General features: G+C 47.4%; 1 long non-coding RNA gene across 1 annotated transcript; it reads left to right on the plus strand.

Annotated features, from left to right (window-relative positions):
- Positions 1-4,605: 4,605 nt before the first annotated feature.
- LOC130878474 (uncharacterized) lies at positions 4,606-22,606 on the plus strand. The gene is made up of 4 exons (XR_009057442.1): positions 4,606-4,739; positions 21,042-21,112; positions 21,502-21,576; positions 22,520-22,606. It is a non-coding gene; the product is annotated as an uncharacterized LOC130878474 (long non-coding RNA).
- The last annotated feature ends 72 nt before the right edge of the window (positions 22,607-22,678 follow it).

Consider the following 22,678-nt stretch of genomic DNA (forward strand, 5'->3'; position numbering starts at 1 on the left):
CCTCGAACTCAGAGATCTGCCTGCCTCTGCCTCCTTGAGTGCTGGGATTAAAAGTGTGCGCCACCACTGCCGGGCCTATGGTGCACACTTTTAATCCCTGAAAAAGCAGGCAGATATCTGAATTTGGGGTCAAGCTGGTCTACAGAGTGAGTTCCAGGACAGCCAGGGCTACACAGAGAAACACTGTCTCAAAACAATCACTTTTTAACTAGATGGGTGTTGTATTGTCCTTCTGTAATTTCAGCATTGGGGTGCTGAGGACAGAGAATTGTCACAGGCTTAAGGCCAGCCTAGACTACGCAGGACTCTCGTTTGGTTTGGTTTGGTTTTTCGAGACAGGGTTTCTCTGTAGCTTTGGGGCCTGTCCTGGAACTAGCTCTTGTAGACTAGGCTGGTCTTGAACTCAGAGATCCACCTGCCTTTGCCTCCCAAGTGCCAAGTGCTGGGATTAAAGGCATGCGCCACCACCGCCTGAGGACTCTGTTTTAAATGATCAACCCCCCAGGGGGGAAAAAAAAACCCAGAACTGTTAGAACTTTTAAAATAATTTAAATTATGTACGAAGCTGGGCGGTGGCTCATGCCTTTAATCCCAGCACTTGGGAGGCAGAGGCAGGCGGATCTCTGTGAGTTCGAGACCAGCCTGGTCTACAAGAGCTAGTTCCAGGACAGGCTCCAAAACCACAGAGAAACCCTGTCTCGAAAAACAAAAAAATAAAAATAAAGAAATTATGTACGAGTGCAGTGCCTGTGGAGGACAGGAGAGAGAGTGTGTCAGATTGGTGGAACTGGACTAGTGGGCGGTGGTGAGCCACCTGATGGTGTGCTAGGCACTGAACTCGTGCCATCAAGAATAGTATGCGCCCTAACCATCCTGATTTAAAACAATACCAATAATAAAAATTCAGAAAATAAACTGCCTGTTAAAAGGCTCTGGTTTGAGCCGTACACACAGCAATGCCATATGGTAAGTTTGCAGGTTAAATTGTATCAAGCATAGCCCTGAACTCACTAAGTCCGGGAGTCCCTGTGTTTTCATCTTGTTATTTGGATTTGAGCTGATGCTCTGCAGCTTCCTGAGGTCAGACCTGTGCAAGCAGCCAGACTGTAGATCCTCCAGATTGACGCAGGGCTCCGAGCAGAGGTAGGATGAGGTTTGCAGTTGGTTTCTGTGCCCTGCTGCTGGCTTCCTTGATGTTGACACCTTTGACTGCTCATTTTCCAGAAACCTGTAGACTGTGATTTAGGACCTGGAGGGTAATGGATAGTTTGGTGGCGGTGTTTACTTGAGTGGTTTATGATGTGGTTGGGGAGAGTAAGTGCAAGCAAGAAAATGATAGACTACAAAGGCCCCTGCAGTCAGAGCGAGCTGTGTGGTGCAATGCAGGCGTCAGTGGAGATGGGAAAGAATGCCAGTGGCAGCTAGAGCTGGATGGCTTTTCTTTAAGGCTGCGTGAAGTAAATAGGTACTGCCTTTTAAAACAAAATTGACTTCAGTTTTCCACATCTGTCTTTAACAATGTCAATGGACAAGATTTTGTTCAGATAAGTGCCCATGAATTGCGTGTACATATGCCAACCTGAGCATGCATCCTGTTTAGTCCTTAACCCTGTTCCCATTTTCAGATGGAAGGATGGGTTTGATTAGAATAAATTATCCAAGTACATAGCTCTTCAGTGGTGAAGTTAGTGTCTAACCTAGGCCAGCCCGACTGAAGCCTGGACTCCATCCACCCCTCCAGGACATGGACATTAATCCTTCCAGGATCCACACCATCCTGTCCTCCGATGTCTGCCTCCAGCTTCTGGTCTCTCCCCCTTTGGGCTGTGCAGAAGTGAGAGCCACTATTTCACTGCTCTGGAATCATGGGACATTGCCCGAGCAGTCTGCCCCCTTTCTGGCTCTCAAATTTGGCACTGCTACAATGTCACCCTTGGTTTCCCTGGCAATTCCGTTTGCTTTTCTTCCTATCCCTCTTCAGAGGGTTCTTTTGGTTAGTTGCGCATTTGGACTCTCTGTCACCTGAGCTTTTTGTGTTGTGAATACATTTAGAAATCTTTGCCCCCCCACACCATTTTCCATTCATTTCTACACTGATGACGTCTAGGTTTGGTTTAAAACTTATTTTCTTTAAAAAAAAAAAAGTGGCTTTACTTTTTTTTTTGTTTTGTTTTGTTTTTGTTTTGTTTTGTTTGCAGTAGGAGACATCTATGTAGTCCAGATTGGCTTCAAACTGTGGTCTTCCTATCCCAACCTCTCAAATTTGGGGATCACAGGGACACACTACCTGTTTAGCATTCTTTCCTTTGTGTTTTGAGACAGAACCTCTCTGTATAACCCTAGCTGAGCTGGAAATTTCCGTGTAGACCAAGCTAGTCTCAAAAATTTCCTGTCAAGGGGGCTGGAGAGATGGCTCAGTGGTTAAGAGCATTGCCTGCTCTTCCAAAGGTCCTGAGTTCAATTCCTAGTAACCACATGGTGCCTCACAACCATCTGTAAAGAGGTCTGGAGCCCTCTTCTGGCCTTCAGGCATACACACAGAATATTGTATACATAATAAATAAATATAAAAAAAATTTCCTGTCTTTGGAATTGTGGGATTATAGGTATGTGTCATCACTTCTGGTGGCTTTGATTTTTATTTTGAACTGGGACAGGGACTCACCATGTATCCCTGGTATTGGTCTGGAACTCTTAACATATACCAGGATGGCCTTGAACTCATAAAAGTCCACCTGCATCTGTCTCCCAAGTTCTGGGATTAAAGATGTGAACTGTCATACAGATTACTTTTATTTATTTTTGTTACACTAAAACTGGGTTTTGTGTGCATGCAAGTAGAAGTTAGAAGGCTTGTCCTTCCAGCGTGCAGGGCCTGGAGTGGGAGGCAGGTGCCTGCGGAGCCATTTCGCTGACTCCTGCTTGGCTCCTTTAAAGAGTTAATGTTACCAGCTACCTGATACTGTTTTGCTTCGGGATCATGGGTATTTTCTTACCATCCCCAGAGTTCCATCTCTCCTGGCCAATCACATCACCAGCATCACCATATTCCCTCACACAGAATCTGTGGAAACCTGAGTCTGTGGCGTCATCTTCAGATACCCAGAAAACCATAGGGAGCCCTACCCAAGGCAGACTGGTTTTAAGTTTCCTACTTAAACTAGTATGACTCACTAGCATGGATTTGGTACCCTAGGCATTTTGCTGCCTCATTACTATCTCTGGCTTGATGTGGCGGCTGCATAAGTGTACATGCTCAGGAGGCTGAGCCACAGCAACTATTGAAGACTGAGGCCATGCTGGGGTCAGCCCAGGCTGCACAGTGAGACTGTTCCAAAACAAAAAGAACCCAGTAGTGGTGGTGCACACCTTTAATCCCAGCACTCAGGAGGCAGAGGCAGGCAGATCTCTGAGTTTGAGGCCAGCCTGGTCTACAGAATGAGTTCCAGGAAAGCCAGAGCTACACAGACAAACCTTGTGTTAGAAAACTGAAAACCAAGAAGAAAACTCTGGCTGCTTGGTTAAAGGCTGCTTGGTGTTCACATCTCAGATCAAACACCCAGCATTCTCTGCCTTAGTGAGCTCGTGCTCACTCCTACTGCCTGCCCCTCCTGTCATGCCATTTTTGTTGTTGGGACAGGGTTCCATCATGTCCCCTGGCTGCCCTAGACCTTGCTATGTCGACCAGTTGTGCCTTGAACTCACACAGCTCTGCCTACCTCCCTGTGCTGAGATTAAAGGTGTGTGCCACCAGCCCATGATCCATTTTTCTCATTCTCGAAAGGCGAGAGGAGGTTGTGTCATCTGGTGGAGTGTCTCGGTAAGTGTCTGGTCACCAGATGTGAGCTTCAGAAACTGCTGCTCTCAGCTCTAAGCGGCTGCACACACACACACACACACACACACACACACACGGAAGCTGCCATTGACCTGCGATGTTCATGAGAGCCTCCTCGGCACTTGCACCTCAACTCCAACTTTCTCTGTCCTTTTCCTCCTGGAGAAGGAATGTCTTCAGACATGGGGCAAGTCTTACTGTGAGAAGCAGTAACCCATAGGCTGTATCTGGTTTCTTGCCTGCTGCCTTCATCCATGGGGCCTAGACTGAGAAAGTCTAGCCGCAAGCTGTTTTAAGGAGTAATCCTGGGGTCTCTACAGAGAGCCTCTTCTAAAACCCCACTGACCTGACCCACTGAAGTTCTGTTGTTTTTTTCTTTTGGTAAATGGTAATGAGAAATGCTCTGGGCTCTTGCAAAGCTGAAGAGAAGCGGCTCTCCTTCCCTGGGGTCCAGGCCCTGGTCCTGTAGGTGAGAAATTTGCATGCTGTGAGGAACGGAGCTCACAGGCCTCACTAATTCTGGGTGCATCTGTGGGCCTCCTCAGTCCAAAGGCTCTAATAACTCAATGGAGCTGCGGGGGAATAAAGCCCGGGTGAAGACGAGAGGCGTTGCAAAACAAGGTGAGTCCTAAAGAGATGCCAAAGTTCCCAACTCTTTTCAAACAGGCATCCCCTAACTCGTTACCCTTCCCCCAGGCTCGCTTGTCCCCTGTAGTCCGCTAGAGGGAGAAAAGGCGCAGGTTCCCTGGAATGTTGCCTGTGCTTGCGTTCTCAGAGCCTTGAGAGAGCGTGGTCGCGAGCGTCTCCCGTGGCCATGCGCGATAGTGACAACCGCACCGTCCCCAACTTCCTCGCCCGCCACCCTGTCCTGTTCCGAGGACGAAAAGTGCATGCGTAGAAGGTCAGGCTGGTGCTTCTTCTTGCTGGGTTGTGACTGGTTCTGGGGATGAGATTGGAAGACCAGACACGGAGGAAAGAATTTACAGAAGTTCTTCCTCCGGGACCAGTCTTCATCTTTGTTATTCCGAAGGGAAAACCTGACTCCCTTAGGAGTTAGAATTTCGGTCCCTTAATGAGTGCTCTTGAGAACCCAGTAAGTGGAAGAGAAGGGACGTTTCCCAGAGCAACTTCTGCTATGTGGAGTTTACAAGATCAGCCAGACTTAGGGGAAAATGGTGCTTCCCTACTAGAAGAGGTTTGTTCTGGGTTTTACTTTGTTTGAAATTTAACAAATAAAGTAGAAGGGGGTTGGAGAGATGGCTCAGAGTGGTTTAAGAGCACTTGCTATTCTTAAACAGCGAGCTCAGTTTCAATTAAAGTTTACTTGGAAGAGTTCTGTTTCCAGCTCCCACAGGGAGAAACTCCAAGCAGCTCCCCCGAATCTGGCGCCCTCTTCTGGCTTCCACAGGCATTTGTGAACATGTGAGCCTGCTGCAGGCGCCACACACTGACTACACATTAATTTTTTTTTAAAACAAGAAGAAAAGTGAAGGAGAAAGTAAAGTAATTTGCCCTCCCTGCCAAGTAGCTATTGCTTTCTTCTGAAAATGAATTTTAAAATGTCCCTTCATATTTATTTACTTGGTTTTTTTGAGACAGGGTCTCATGTACTCCTGGTTAACCTTGAACTCACTATATAGCTGACAATGACCAGTGATCCTCCTGCCTCTACCTCACAGGTGCTAGTATTACAGATGCGCACCCCGCAGCATGTCTAGGCGCACAGCTGTTTAAAGAGTTGTTTGTTGTATGTGTATGAATATTGTGCATGCATGTGTATGTGTGTACCATGTGAATTTCTGATACCACAGGGATCAGAAGAGGGCATCAGACCCCCTGGAACTGGAGTTATTCAAATTGTGTGCACCCTGTATGTATGGGACCCACACCCCAGTACCCCCCATTTGCTGAGGCAAGCTCATCTTCAGCTTCCAGCCTGAGTCCTTTCCTTGTTCATCTCTCTCTCGAAGAGGCAGCTTCTGTCTCTCCCCACATCTTTCCTTCCCCACTTCTGTTTCTCTCTCTCTGCTCTTCTCCCTTTCCTTTCCATAACCCACTAAATAAATATCCAATCTTACTTTACATGGTGTGCCTATCCATCTGTCTCTTACCCACTGCGTGGCTCTCTGCTTGGGACCAGTTGCCTTCGCCTTTGGAGACCTGTGGCATGGTCTTGTGGCATGCAGAACCATCTGTATCTCCTTGTGGGACTCACTGCCCCTTGTGGCCCACTGCAGCCACTTGGGGAACTGCGCCATCCTTGCCTGGTCCTGGTTGCTCTCGGGACCCACTGCCTGCTGCCCGCCCCTGCTTGGAGATCTGCAGCATGGCCTGGCCCACTGCCCGCTGCCCCCTGCCTGCTTCAGTCACTTGGGAACCTGCAGCATTTTTCTTAATCCATTACAGCCAACCCATACCCAAACATTGTTCAGATTTAGGCTCCCACAGAAATGTCACCTCGTGTTTCTAGTACTCTGGGAGGACTGGAACTTTTAAAATATTCTTTCCCTGACATGGTTTTCTCTTCATTATATGTCATGCACTGTTCTACATATCTAAAAGCTGTGGACAAACTTAATTCTGACAGTCCAGTGGAGGGGCTGCTACTATTAATTGCTCTATTTATACAGAGAAGGACTGAGCTTCTTGCCTAGGTTTCCACAGGATGTGAGCAGAGCCTGGATCTGAGCTTTGGCAGTGGCCTAGCTCCAGAGCCCTTTGTTTACCAGCAGTTTAGAGACACAGTAGCTTGTGGGTTGGGCTTTGCAGAGGGGGGAAAGAAATGTGATAAAGCACATGAGCTGCTCTGGCCTGAGTGTGAGACAAGAGGCCACCGAGTGGTCGGAGATGGAGCTGTGTGGCTGGAGAGAGGCAGAGGGCTGGGAAGGCTGCATCTGCAGTGAGAGAGGCCAGGGTGGAGTTCCCAAAGTGAGAGCCTGCTTCCACCTCGTCTGAGGTCAGAGAGTTGTTCAAAGTTGTTGACAACAAGTGTGGCTACACACTCTGACCTAGGGTGTGGTTGCTGGGCGTTTTTTGACATTAAGATGGTCTGTACAGGTAAATCCACTCCACCAATAGTCAGGATATTCAGGCATACTTCTGCTCCTTCTTTTGAAATAAGAAATTTGACCTTGAGAGTGGCTGCCTTCAGGGTATTTGGTCTAGGGTGGGTTCACTGCCTAAACAACAGAATGCTTTTCTCCTGGATTGGTGGCTTGGTGGCTGGAAGTATTGAAGCAAGCAGGGGTTCTAGTTGTTCTTTGTGTCATATTAGAGCAGTCTTTTGTCTTCTTCCCCATTTTGTATTGGGCTGTAAAAGTGCATGGGAGATTGATCACAGAGGATTTCCGTATTCACTGGAGCTCCCTCCAGTGCTATCCTTTGCTTCTGTTTATTATTTTCACTCCCATCTTCGTGCCCTTTACTGACTCTTCTAATCCCCATGCCCTACCCTGGCAAGTGGTATCGTTGTCAGTGCTGGTCTCCAACAGGCCAGCCCCACAAGAAGAGAGCTGAGGACTGGGCTGTGAGGCTTATTGATAGAGGACTGCTGGGGTGGCTGCCGTTTGTTGGAGTATGAGAGTCCGTTGTATGCAGGGGTGGGGGTGAGGAGGGTACGGGATCCTGAAGGACGGAAGTACCTTAATGAAGATATCCCTGGGGCCTGCTGTGTTGTTTGTAGGTGTGAGTTCTGAGGGCTGAAAAGGAGACGATAGATCACTATAGCTTTTTGTGGCAAGAGCCTAACACCTTGAATTTCCACAGATGGGGTTGGGAAGGGGCATGGAAGGGTCTAACTTGCAGAGTTACAGAACCCTTCTTATGACTTGGTGGACCAGTCCTCTGGGCTCCATCACAGGCTAAGTAGTTCTAGTTATTCCTTGCAACTCAGTCTACCCTATACAGATCTATTCCATAGGATCGTGTGCCCCCGGAGCACAGCACTTCCTAGAGCTGGTGTAGAGGGTTTAGGACTCCAACACTGTCCTCATTTAGCAGTCAGGGAGTCAGCTGCTCATTGCTCCCTCATCACATGGGGGGAGAGGCAGGCAATGGGAAAGTTTTTTCCCCGAGTTTCCTACTCCTGGATCGTTTGCCTTCTCTGACTGCTCAACTATTAGTCTAGGCTAGTAGTTCTCAACCGATGGGCTGAGACCCCCACAAGGGCCACATATCAGATCGCCTGCGTATTGGATATTTACATTATGATTCATAACAGTGTCAAAATTACAGTTGTGAAGTAGTAACAAAATGTTTTTTATTGATTTTATTGATTTATTTATTTATTGAGACAGAGTTTCTCTGTGTAGCCTTGGTTGTCCTGGAACTTATTCTGTAGACCAGGCTGGCTTTGAACTCATAGAGATCCACCTGCCTCCACCTCCCAAGTGCTGGGATTAAAGGTGTGCACTGTCACTAACCAGCCCACAATGAGATAATTTTATAATTGGGAGTCACCATAACACAAAGAGCTGGGGTTCTGGGTTTCAGCAGTCTTTAACCTTGTCATGCTGAGGATGAGTAAGGAAGGCTGTCCGTGGGGTGAGCCGGTGAGGTCCTTCATATATGAGCTGTTGGGACTGACTTCAGGGACACTTCCTGTGTCTAGGTCGACGCAGATGGATTTTGTCGTCTTCAGTTTCTGCCTTCCATCTGCCACTCTCTGAACACCTGCCTAAGTGTGAGGGGAGGCAAGGGAGAGGCAGAGACGCAGCAGCAGGAATCCTTATCTTTTGTTTCCTCCCTTCCACCTGGCTCCCCCCCAAGGTTGGAAAGAGCCTCAGTTCTTAATTCTTCCGCATCTAGGTCTGTTTTCTCCAAGTCACCTGGGGAAGAGTGAAACCCTACAGCCTGTGTCTTAAAGATTTGCCACCCACCCCATTGAAAAGATACCCCCAAGGGACAAACTTTCTGGAAAATAAACCCGTAGATGAAATTCAGTTTTGCCCATTACTGAGTTTGTAACATTGCTACTTGGAAGGCTGATGTAGGAGATAGATGCTGAAGCTTTAGAGTTCTGACCACAGTGTAACAGTGTGTGTGTGAGAGAGAGAGACTATGTGTGTGTGTCTCTGTGTGTGTATGTGAGAGAGTCTCTGTGTATATGTCTCTGTGTATGTAAGAGAGAGACTGTGTCTCTGTGTGTATGTCTCTCTGTGTGTATGTCTCTCTGTGTGTATGTCTCTATGTGTGTGTGTCTCTATGTGTGTGTGTCTCTCTGTGTGTATGTCTCTATGTGTGTATGTCTCTATGTGTGTATGTCTCTATGTGTGTATGTCTCTATGTGTGTATGTATCTCTGTGTGTGCGTATGTGTGAGAGAGAGTATGAGTGATGGGGAGAAATTTGATATACTAAAGCTGATGGTCTAAAGGACTTACTAATGAACTTGCTTAGGAACTACTAACTTACACAAAGTTGAATTTGTTAAAGAAGACTGTCTCCTATCCAGCTGCCTGGAGGATAAGTAGTGTACTAATGAGGCTTGTTAGAAAGCATAAGAAATAAAATTGTCATTAAAGTTTTAGAGTTGCCAAGAAAAAGAATTTAATTATTTATTATTTATTTCATGTGTGGAGGTGCATGCTGTCTGTGAACCGTGTGTGTGTGTGTGTGTGTGTGTGTGTATCTTGTACCTAAGGAGGCAACAGAAGAGGGAGTTGGAGCTCTGGGATTGGAGTTACAAACAGTTGTGAGCCATCATGTGGTGCTGGGAACCGATCCCAGGATTCCTGGAAGAGCAGCCAATGCCCTTAACCGCTGAACCACTTCTCCAGTCCCATGGTTTTCTTTTTCCTGGAAGGTCTTGACACCCCACAGCCTCATTGGCTGGATTGTTCTGCCTCACCTGCAAGTCTCAGCTTAGCTGCCAGTGTCGCAGGGAACCTTGGCCCCTCGCTGTGGTTAAGTACACTTTTCTTCAAGCTCACCCTGGCCTCGCGTGTTTTCTGCCCTCCTCACACATCACAGAGCTACATTTTGAGCTTGTGAGCTCCTTGACCTTGTGATTGTTGAAGTTACAGAGTGAGCCTCGCCCACCTTTAGACTCAGCACGAGTAGGTCTATCAGGAGAGAAGCCATCTTGTGACTATGAATTGGCCATATTAAGGTGGGTGTGATAAGTGCCAGAGGTGCGGCTTAGGGGACACTGCGCCTGTGACTCGCCGAAAGCCATTCCTGGCTTCCTGGCAGCTGGCCGGAGATGGAGCCTGTCTACCTCCAGCTGAAGGAAGTATCTAGGGAACGAATCTGAGATCAAGCCAGCCCAAGGACTCTGGGCTCAAGAGCCTCAAGGGGATACTAAAAGGAGTCATAGCCATAAACAGGCAGATGTTCCTGATGGCAGGGCCATTGTCCCCCTGTGAATGGGGCTGGAGACTGAGCAGTGGAAGACTGCATTTCTCAAATCTACTTGAGTTGGTTTCTGTTCGTTTAATTATATTTTAATTTATTTGATGACAATTTCATACATATATACAATGTATCTTGAGCATATCCACCCCTGCTCCCTGCTTCCAGCTTTCCCCAGAACCACCCAACATTCTCCTCTTCCCAACCTCATGTCTCCTTTTTTTTTTTAATTTCTGTCACCTACTGGATCCAGTTAGTGCTGCCTGTATGTCTGTACATGAGTGGTTGTGGGGCCACCTGCCAAAGCAGCCACACCCTTAAAGAAAAACACGGCTCTTCCTCCCCCGGCAGCTGTAAACAGCAAATAGCTCCCCAGTTAGGAGTGGAGCTCACAACAACCCCGTCCCCCCACCATACCTGCTAGAGTTTTAATTGGCTCAATCTTGCCTAAGTTCTATGCAAGTAACTACTGTTAATGAGTGTTTATAAGTCCGGAACACAGCAATTCACGGCCCCCTTCCCCATCTTCCAGCTCATAATTCTTCCCTTCTATTCCAGCATTCCCTGGGCCTTGGTGAGGAGGCTATAGACGCCTCTGCCTCTCTCAGGGCTGAGCACTCTCCGCCAACTTCTCAGCACTTGGACCACTTGCGAGTCCACAATAACCGCTGTCCACTGGGGGTGGGGGTGGGGAGCTACTCTGACCAGGGTTGAGAGCCGCATGAATCTATGCATAGAAGCAAATATTTGGAAGGTTGTTTGACAACATCATTTAGCCACATAATAGTGGGTTCCCTGCTAGGGCCTAGGAACTCCCAGCCATGGGCTTTTGACCAGGTTTACAGTATTAGGTATGAATTACCCACTCCTGTGAACAGGCCTCACAGCCAGTCCAAAAGCAGTTGGTTACCCCCATGACTGTCAGCCACTATTGTACCGGTCGGCATGTGGTGAAACGTGCAAGAACCAGTGTCAAGCAGAACCATAGGTGTTTTTCTTTCTACCAGCAGCCAGCATAATAGCTTCTGGCAGTATAAAAGCTAGCCTGGGAGTCCAGGTCAGTTCTAGATTGATCTTTCTTTGTCCTGCAAACACAGTGTATGGTGTTTTTATCAATTCGGTGCTATTTAGTGATGGTGGACAGCCCAGAGAAATGACAGTAAGTGGCCTGAGTTGTGGAAGGGATTGAGGTGGGTGCTAATTTATTTATTTATCTGTTTTTGTGATTGTTATTTTTATTTTTTCTTTTGAGACAGGATCTTCCTGTGGCTCAGGCTGTCCTCAAACTTGTGGCAGTTCTCCTGCCTCAGACTCCCAAGCGTGGGAATTATAGGTGTGACATCATGTCTGCCTCACCTGTGTTCTGGTCTTGTTATCGTCTTTGTTTCATAATAAACTCCCATTGGCCAAATGGACCCCTTGCCAGTCTTCCCCCAGCCGAGGACAACTTCAGCTTGTTTTCTGACGTGGCCTTCTTTGAAGTCCCCCCACACCCCACTTTTCACATGATACTGTCTTCATCGTGAGAGTTGTCTTTCCTCCTCTGAAGAAGGAATTCCTGTGCCTCTCATAGGAAGCCATATTGTTCAGCTTTACAGGGCAGCCCTGGTTACTTAGCCCAGCTGCATATCACTTCAACATTCCGTCTATTCCCGGGAAAGAATGTGTTTGAGTAGCAACTGCCGTCCTCAATACTGAGACACTGAAGGCCGTGAGACCCTTTTCCTCTCTGAATTAGCTTTCATGCCCCTCTACGGAATCTTCTCTGATAGACCCAGGAGTTCTGAAATCTTTCCAGAGAGCTTTTATTGTCCCAAGTATTTTTTGTGTCCATGTGAGTGCCTGCGTGTGTGTGTGTCCTCGTGTCCATGTGAGTGCCTGCGTGTGTGTGTCCTAGTGTCCATGTGAGTGCCTGCGTGTGTGTGTCCTCGTGTCCATGTGAGTGCCTGCGTGTGTGTGTCCTAGTGTCCATGTGAGTGCCTGCGTGTGTGTGTGTGTCCTAGTGTCCATGTGAGTGCCTGCGTGTGTGTGTCCTCGTGTCCATGTGAGTGCCTGCGTGTGTGTGTCCTCGTGTCCATGTGAGTGCCTGCGTGTGTGTGTGTGTCCTAGTGTCCATGTGAGTGCCTGCGTGTGTGTGTGTGTCCTCGTGTCCATGTGAGTGCCTGCGTGTGTGTGTGTGTCCTACTGTCCATGTGAGTGCCTGCGTGTGTGTGTCCTAGTGTCCATGTGAGTGCCTGCGTGTGTGTGTGTGTGTCCTAGTGTCCATGTGAGTGCCTGCGTGTGTGTGTGTCCTCGTGTCTACAGAGGCCAGAAGAGAGTGGCATTGGGTCCTATTGGGAACCATGCATCCTGGTCTTGGATCCGCATCTGACTACCTGTCCAATGGGTTTCCATGAGGCAAAGCACCCATGGAAGCAGACTCTCACTCGGCAAGGACCAGCAGTCCATGACAGTGTAGGGATTTGCAAAATTCATGAAGCTAGCAGGCTCTTTTCTCTCTCGCCACATTGGTGATTCTTTGGGTGGTTTTTAGTTTTACCTTGTCAGTCGCACATGCAACAGCTATAATTTTCCCTGGGAATTCTGTTCTTTCTCAGATATTTTCCCCTAAGATCCAACAGGTGGATAATGTTTCTCAAATCTCTGATCTGGAATTACTAACTACAACTCCTAACCCTGAAACTTTTCTGAGTCAGTAGGGGCAGCTAGGTACACAAGAGAGAGCAACACACAACACTAGCCGTGTCTCACAGTTCTGGAAAGGAGAGCAGGGCACGCATGCACAGATAGGGGGAAGTCTCAGGAACACTAGCCGTGTCTCACAGCTCTGGAAAGGAGAGTAGGGCACACTTACACAGATAGGGGAAGTCTCAGGAATGCGCACAGTGCCAACGGTTGAGAGTACGTTCCCTGGACACCAAGCATATGGAATCAATAATGGGATCTAGTATATTCTGATGGAAATAATACAATGTAAAATATGGGATGGAGCGATCCATCTTTACCATACATATATTGGTGGAAGAAGTGCGGTATAGTGAGACTGGAAAAAAGTGCTTTATCAGAGTCTGCCTTTACAGAGAGATTGAGGCATGGAACCCTCTTGTAGAAAAGGGAACTGTATAAAAATACATCTTGCAGACATGGAAGAATTGTCTGGATTTGAATATCGCTGCCCTTAAAGCATCATGCCCGTGCCTACTCCATTTTAATTTTGTAACCGCAAGTAGCTGCCAGCTGACATAAGTGCTGTGAGAGCAGGGTGTGTTGGCCTGACAGTTAGCTGAGCCTGCAAAAATGCTGAACTCTACGTCTAGAATAAGGTTATTCAGGGCTGGGATGGTGTATTTGGGGAAGCATAAAGGGGAACAACAGAAGCTTCCATAATGATCACAGTGTATTCCTTAAATTGTGATGTATTTCTTTAATTGTGTATTTTTCTTAAAGTCAAAAATAGAAACCAACAATAAAGCTGTTCATGTAACCCTGGTAAGAAAACCTCTGTATAAGTATAAATAAAGATGGCCCGAGCTATTCAGGGCCACTTGAGTGCACACATTTGGTGGTCAGAAGTTTTCCTTGCACCAATACCCTGTCCCCGCCTCAGGACCTGAACCTTAGCCGAGGCGGGACCTTGGCAGGATCCTCTGGAGCTGGAGTGATAGAAGGTTGTTTGGTGCCACACGGGTGCAGGGAATTGAACCTGGGTCCTTTGGAAGAACAACAAGTGCTCTTAACTGCTGAGCCATCTCTCCAGCTTTGCTAGTTTGTTTTTAGACAGGGTCTTGCTATGTAGCCCAGCCTGGCCTCGAATACGTGATCTTCCTGTCCCAAATACTAGCATTACAGGTGTTGTGCCACCAAGCCCACGAGGATCATACATTTTCAAATTCCACAGGGCGAGGTGAATTAGCTTTGTATGAAAAGGCTTGAGGGGCTGATGTAAGAAAGGGAGCGCATAGTGGGCAGTGGGGCAGAAGCAGGTAGCTCTGAGGCTGTCAGCACATGGGAGCTCTGAAGCTTTAGGGTTGCGGACCGCAGCGGCCTCTCTTCCCGATGCTTACATAGGTGCGGACCGCAGCGGCCTCTCTTCCCGATGCTTACATAGGTGCGGACCGCAGTGGCCTCTCTTCCCGATGCTTACACAGGGCGGCAGGGTTGCGGACCGCAGCGGCCTCTCTTTCTTATGCTTATACAGGCCTGCAGGGATAGGGAGCGCTCTTGGAGCTTTCTTTCAAAGAGGGGATGACCTGCAGGCATCCATCTTGGGCGTCTTCCAGGGCACAGGCCGCTGAGGTGCCCTCCCTTCTGTGTGGGCCAGGGTGGGATTGGGAAGAGGCTGTCTGAGCAAGTTTTGCATTCTTAGGCTGTTGATTATCTCCTTTTAAGGGCATTTATTTTGTTTCTGTTCTGACAAGTAAATAGTATGATTTTTTTTCCTGGTGAGTTCTGGACAGCTAGGCAACATTATTCAGGGGGAGGTATTCCCACTTCCTGTACAGTTTTGCAAGTGGAAGGAAGGGGGAAAGAGACGCTTGGAAAGCTTTCTTGAACATCCATGAGCTGGCCTCGTCTTTTGCTTAAAGGACCATTACGCTATATCCTGGGCACATGCAGTATGCTCCACCGGTGAATGTCAGTTCCAAACAGTAACCATGGAGACAGGATCACCCCTAAAAGTGGTGCTCATTGGTGGAAACGCTGGACCTCCTGGGAAGGAGGGGAGAAGGGAAGAAACAGCTTGGGATCCAGAGCTTTTCACATTGTGGCGTTGGGTTAAGTCACTGAAGAGACATCAAAGAGGCATTTCTGAGCTGGGCGTGGTGGCACACGTGTAATCCCAGCACGCAGGAGACCAAGATAGGAGAATTACTGCAAATTCAAAACCAGCCTAGAACACTTAGTGAACTTGAGGTCAGCGTCAGTAAGCAAGAGCTGGTCTCAGACCAGGGTAGGGGCTTCTGGAGAGAAGACTCAGCAGTCCAGAGGACAGGTTGCTCTTGGAGAGGACCAGGGCTGGGTTTCCAGCACCCACATGGTGGCTCATGAATATCTGTGACTCATGTCCCAGGGGATCTGACACCGTCTTCTGACTTCAGGGGGCACAAAACATGCACATGGCGCACATACTCACGTACAAGCCAAACACTCACACATACACCGTAATGAGTACATCTCATAAAGAGAGAAACCAGTCACTGTATTGTGCATCCTATTTTTTTTTTTAAATATTTATTTATTATGTATACAATATTCTGTCTTTATGCCTGAAGAGGGCGCCAGACCTCTTTACAGATGGTTGTGAGCCACCATGTGGTTGCTGGGAATTGAACTCAGGACCTTTGGAAGAGCAGGCAATGCTCTTAACCACTGAGCCATCTCTCCAGCCCCTGTGCATCCTATTTTTAGGACCACTTTTCAGACTGAAGATAGAGCAGGGTCAGGGGTGGACTGTGATTGGGGCTGGGTGTGACGCTTCTCGAGGCCATGACAAGAATGTTCTGAAGTTAGATTACAGTAGTGGTTGCGCAATCCTTAAAAACCACCGGAGTTTAGTTCCTAGAATGAGAATTGTTTTAGGTATGAAAACTTCCTTCTGAAGTGTGTGTGTGGGGGGGCGCAGACGCGGACGACTCTAAGAGTCATCAAGGAGGGGGTCCTCCACTGAAGGAGGGGTGGAGAAGAGACAGAGAGGATCCGGATAGTTAAACAGTGTGGGTGATGAGCTCTCAGGCATCACCGTAATCTTCTCTATTTTGATAATATGTTCAAAAGTTCCCATAATAACAAGCGAATTAAGAAAAAAAAAACACGAGAGAGAGAGAAGCAAAAGGACAGAAAGTAAACGAGGGTGACAAGGGTGACAGTTGAAGCAAACTCAGCCGAACTCAGAAGGGCCGCATGGAAGGACTGGGTCTGTCTGGTGGGGGCATTTGGAACCAGGTCAAGGATGCAGAGAAATCCAGAACGTCCACAGCTGATCATTTACAGCCTCGGTGCTGCTTTTCCTAGGGTCAAGGAGATGGCTTGGTGGGTGAAGCATTTGCTGTACAAGCCTGAAGGCCCAAGTTCAGGCCCCAGAACCTCTGGGATAAAAAACAGATGGGGTGGCGTGGGTCTGTGGCAATCTGGAAGGTGGCAGATACAAGAGAACTTGCCAGAAGCTTGCAGGCCAGCTGGCCTGGGTACATGGTACAATGGCAAACAGCTAGAAAGACCTGGGACCCCTAGGTCATCCTCTGATTTCTACGCGCTCAAGATGGCATGCACACAGCACCCTCACACACAGATGCACACACACAGGAATAAACACGTCTTAAAAGTGATACCTTCTCCTTCCTCAAGTAGTATTCTATAGGCACTGAAACAGTGAGGGAGATGATGAAGAGGTAAGAACTATTTTGAGTGTGGAAAAGATGGCTCAGTCAGGAAAGCACTTGACGTGAGTTCAATCCCCAGAACACAGAAAGGCCAGGTACGGTGGCACGTGGCTACAAGCCCAGCACTTGGAGGCAGAGACAGGGACAGGGCCTCACCAGTCATCCAATCCAATCCAACCAAATTGGTGGAGTCCAGGTCCCGCAAGAAACTTTGTCTCAGAAATTAAAGTTAAGGGTCGACAAAAGGCTTAGTGGATAAAAGCACTTGTTGAGAAACCTGGTGATCTGTGTTTGATCCCTGGAACCCACGTAAAAGTGGAAGAAAAAGCCCAACCACAAAGTTGTCGATACACACTTGCCCACACACACGGTACACATACATAACAACAATGAAATAATTAACTTAAAAATAATAAAGATTGAGAGTGATTGAGGAAGATATCAAACACTAGTTTCTGGCTACACATACACACGTGAACTCACCACACACATACACGAACACACAATCACCCCAGAAAAACTACTTTATCATTCTTGAGACAAAATAAAGAGAATGAGATCATTTCTCTAACAATAATATGACAGGAGAAAAGTAATATGACTGGGCTAGGGATGTGATTTAATTAGTAGAATCCTTGCTTAGCAAGCACAAAGTCCTGGGTTTGATCCCGAGCACTGCATAAACCAGGGACCATGGTTCACATTTGTAACCTTAGCATCCAGGAGACAGAGGCAGGCAGATCAGAAGTTCAAGTTCATCCTCGGCTATGTACTGAGTTTGAAGCCAGCCTGGTGACGTAAGACCCGTCTCATGCTTGTAAGATGGCTTATAAGATGAAGGCTACTCTTGCCAGGGTTGATGACTTGAGTTAGGTCCCTAGGACCCAAGGTGGAAAAAAAATCTGACTCCTGCAAATTGTCTTGTGATCATCATACGTGCACCATGGCACACATGCATAAAACAAAATTTAAAAAAATCAAATTGAAACACTGATGTGATGTCGTTTATCAACTACAATAAGGAAAAATGTTCTTGACAAACACTTTAGTGGGTTAGAACTCAGCAAGTCTCCAATTCTCCTCGTTCAGGTTGGTAAAAGCAAGCACTGCTGTTGGAGAGGATCATCCTGCGTTGGGTGGCTCATCACCGCCTGTGCCTTCAGCTCCATGGGGAATCGGTTGCCTCTGGCACCCATTGGCACCCCTCATAATTAAAAATGTCTTTTCTTTTTTTTTTTTGGAAGTAAAAAGAGGGTGGGGGGATGTGGTTCAGTGATAGACCATTTGCCTGGTGTGTGTGAAGCCCTAGGTTCAGCTCCTGTACCTCTAAATAAGTAAATAAATACATAAAAGAAGAGAAGGAAGGGACAAAGCCAGGTGTCCTGAAGAAGACGTAGTTGGAGGACGCCAGGCCACAAGGCTGGCCTAAGGCTATCAATCCCTCCCTCATAAAGCCCAGGGGGTTAAGATGATCCCAAACTTGAGTGCTGGCCAAGCTCAGTCACCTTGACTGCGTCACTTAGCCTAAGCTTGGGAAGCACCCTCATATTCTCGTATCCTCATTGTCCAGGGTCTTGGGCTGTGCTGACTGAAGGTCAAGACTCAAATCATCAAAGTCCAGGCCCCTTCTGGAGCCCTACATTCCGTTCCAGCTGAGTTTAGGCTCAGAATGGTACCAGGTTCCGGTGAAGGCCCCTAGTACAGATCTTTCTCCTTCCTTTCCTTCTCTTCTCTCTCCTCTTCACCTCCCCTTCCATCCTAAGACTTTCCCTATCTGATTGAAACCAATCACAAACAACTGTTTGGAACAGGCAGAGTTTCTGAGGGGTGGACTGCCCCACCCCCACCCTGTTCCTGTGACATTCTCAGCTGACAGGCCTGGCTCAGGAGGTACCTCCTGTGAAAACAGATAAGATGGGAAAAGATAGCGCCCAGGGACATAACTTAAAATGATAACACAACAAGATAGATAATGGCTGCCTCACAGCACTGGAACTGCGATAATTACTGTGGCCGCTATAAAGTAGGCTTGTATGTCCTACTGTGAACACGTGGTGGGCAAGGAGGCAGTGTGAAGTTTATTTAATAAATAAAGAGTTCACAGAAATACAAGAGTCTTATAGACACATGGAAAAGTGCTCTCCCTGATGTGTGACCAGAGGTAAATCAGGGCCACCAAGATGGCTCAGCAGGTAGCGGCACTTAGGACCTGAATTCTATCCCCAGGACCCACATAATGGAAGAAGTAAATGAACTCTTTCAAGTTGTTCTCTGACCTCTACAGGTGCACTATGGGAACACACATACACACACACACACACACACACACCTACATACACTGACACACACCACACACCCACACCATACACCCACACCACACACACACACATCACACACACACATCACACACACATCACACACACATATACACGCACACACCCACCTACACACACATACACACTGACACACATACCTACACACACACTGACACATGCACACACACCCCACATACACACCTACACACACACTGACATACACACCACACACACGTACATACACCCTGATGCACACACACACCTACACACACACTGACACACACGCCATACACACATACACACAGCACATCGACCCATGCACACACACACACAGACCTACACATACACTGATACACAAGCACACATACACCATACACACACCTACACACACGCGCACACACACCACAATATACACTGACACACACACAGACACAAATTTAGAAAAGAAATCAAAACTCTAAAGTAATACCATTTATCAACTATGATAAGGAAAAAGTATTTGACAACTATTTTAGCTGGCTCAGTCAGTCTCTAATCCTGCCAATACACGTGGCAGATGACAGAGGGCTAAGTCACCAGAAGAGGAAGCGACGCACCTGGCAGGTAATCTCAGCAATTCTGGTTACAAAGCTCTTCCCAAATGGGCTGTTTTCTTCATTGGGTAACAAAATAAAGCCATGGCTAAGGCTTTTAAGAAAGACAACAAAGGTTCTTTTCTAAGCAGTGCTCTGGCCTGCTCAGCCCTCCTACTGGCAGCCACGGAAGTGTCCCTGAGCCAACGTTTAAAAATGAGCTTAGAGAATTAAACATAAAGTAGTAGTTCCTGTAAGCCTCATGAACAAAGGGCAGCATGACTGTGGATATTCGTAAGGAAACTGCGGGGCACACCTCAACAAAGTAGGCCAAAAGGCTCATCCCAGCTGTGGGTTAGGTCTCCATGGGTACACTCAATTGACCATGGAGAGAACCTCAGTATCCTATGCATGGGTTGCAAACCAAAAGCTTTGACAGGATTTTCTTTTTAAAAAAATGTTTATTTATGTATCTGAGTGTAAGTGCAGTGCCTTCAGAGATCATAAAAGGGTTCCAGATGCCTCGGAGCTGGAGTCACAGGTGGCTGTGGGCTGCTGCACGTAGGGACTGGGATCTGAGCTCAAGAGTAAGCCAGTACTCTTAACCACCGAGCTGTCTCTCCAGTCCCCACTCCCTCTCTCATTATTTCAGGGGCTGCAGAGATGACTCAGGAGTTAAGAGCCAGCGCTGCTCTTCAGAGAATCTGAGTCTGATTCCTGTCACCCACATGATGGCTCACGATAACTTTCATTTGGTTCCAAGGGATTCGATCTTCTGGCCTCTGTGGGCACCAGGCAAGCAAGTGGTACGCAGATACTCGTGCAGGCAAAATAGCCATAATCATAAAATAAAAGATCACATATATATTATGCTCATATGTTCATGCTAGCCACAGCGCACATGTGGTCCAAGAAGGGCTTGTGGGCGTTGGTTCTCTCCTTCCCCCTTGGTGAGGCAGGATCTGTCTTGTTCTCTCTTCTGCTGTGTAAAGCAGTTTATCTGACCTAGTCTAGAACTTCTGGGTCATTCTCGTGGCTCTGCATCCCGTCTGTGTAGACGGAAGGCTCTACTCCGTTCAGCTGGCCGGGTATCTAAGTACTGGATTACAGATGCAGGCCACCACAGCCAGCTTTTTACCAGGTAAAAGGGATCCAAATTCATCCAGGTCATCAGGTTTTCACAACCAGCACTTTACTGGCTGAGCCACCTCTCTGGCTCAGATTCACTTTTTTTTTTCTTTCCAGTTTTTCGAGACAGGGTTTCTCTATGTAGCCTTGGCTGTCCTGAAACTTGCTCTGTAGACCAGGCTGGCCTTGAACTCACAGAGATCCCTTTCCTCTGCCTCCCGAGAGCTGGGATTAAAGACATGTGTCACCTGGCAGATTCCCTTGCTTTACCAGATGGCATGTGTGCATGGGGTGCTGGGGCTCAGACCCAAGGCTTGGCTCATGCAACACCCTTAACAGCAGAACTAATATTTTAGAACTTTATTAATAGTTTAGAACTCTATAATGGCTTCTTTGTAGCTTTAAAACGTTCACGACATTTAACAAAAGAACCATAGTGTGTATGCCTCTGTTATTAGGAGCCAGGACAAGCCAGAACCTTACGACAGGAATCCTAAGGAAGAAAAAACACAGAAAGTGGCTAGAGAAGGTGAGTCCATCGTCAGCCAGACTTGTTTTTTTTTTTAACTGATTTTTATCAAGCTCTACGTTTTTCTCTGCTTTCCTCCCTACCTCTCCCCTCCCCTTTAACCCTCCCCCAAGGTCCCCGTGTTCCCAATTTACTCAGGAGATCTTGTCTTTTTCTATCTCCCACATAGATTAGATCTATGTTGTCTCTCTTAGGGTCCTCATTGTTGTCTAGGTTCTCTGGGACTGTGATTTGTGGACTGGTTTTCTTTGCTTTATGTTTAAAAGCCACTTAGGAGTGAGTGCATGTGATAATTGTCTTTCTGGGTCCAGACTTGTTTGTTAATACATGTGCCATATCCTTTGGTGACTCACACAAACACTTGACGATGACTTGGCCTGGATCTGCAGATCTTTGACCTACATTGGACTTCGCCAGCCGGGGCTGAGCCATTGGCTTGTGGGACAAGAGTCAGGGAAACACAGGTATGTCAACATACCCAGATTGAAATCTCCTTACCTAACCCAGCTTTTTCACCTGCCAGCTATATCACTGACTTCCCAGTCACTGTGGCTTCTGCCTCGATGCCATTTCTGCTTCTCGACCCTTCCATCTGGCTGTAGAAACCCAAGCAACCACTTAAACCCTCCCCACTCGACAGATGTGTGCTGCTCCTGTTCACACTGAACCATCGGTACCATCTGCTTAGTCCCGATTGTACTGCTTGCTGGACATGGGTGCTCTTGCCTTGACTTAAACAGTGAGCCATTTTTCTAGGCAAAGATACCATCTCCTACCCCTACCCCTCGGTGTCTTCCCCGTACCTCCCTCCCAGCTCTGTGGATCACCAGAGGCCCTCAGTATCTGTAATCAAGTGTCTAGGTAGTACTTGTGGTAATTTGAATGAGAATGTGCCCAGAGGCTCAGCTGTTTGAATAACTGGTGTAGAGTCTTTCTCTGTCCCACCAGCTCCCAAATAATGACACAGAAGCTTCTTATTAATTATGAAAGCTTGGCCTTAGCTTAGGCTTGCTCCCAACTAGCTCTTATGACTTAAATTAACTCATATTTTTATTAATCTACATTCTACCATGTGGATTTTATCTCTATCCCATCCTGTGTGTCCAACTTGTTCCATGTCTGACTGGCTTCTCACTTCCTCCCAGAGTCCTCTCTGTGCCTGGAAGTCCCGCCTATACCTCCTTTCTAGCTTTTGGGCATTCAGCTCTTTATTAAACCAATCTCAGCAATGTATCTTCACACAGTGTACAAATATCCCACAACAGCCTGGTCCTCAGTTGGTGCCACTGTATGGTTAATAGGTTTGGGAGGTATGGTCTTGTTGGAGGAATTTTGTCACTGGGGACACACTTGGAGGTTCCCAAAGCTACACGGAATTTTAAGTTCACAGTATCTCTTCCATTGCAGTTCAGGATGCGAGCAAGCCCTCTGCCTGACACTCCTCCTGCTGCCTTGGCTCCACCATTGTGTACTCCAGCCTCTGGAACTATAAGCCAAGTAAGCTTCTTTTTATAAGTCTCCTTGGCCATGGTGCTTTGTCACAATGAGTAATGAATACAATTCTGC

This window comes from Chionomys nivalis, chromosome 7 (assembly GCF_950005125.1).
Source record: "Chionomys nivalis chromosome 7, mChiNiv1.1, whole genome shotgun sequence".
NCBI lineage: Eukaryota > Metazoa > Chordata > Mammalia > Rodentia > Cricetidae > Chionomys > Chionomys nivalis.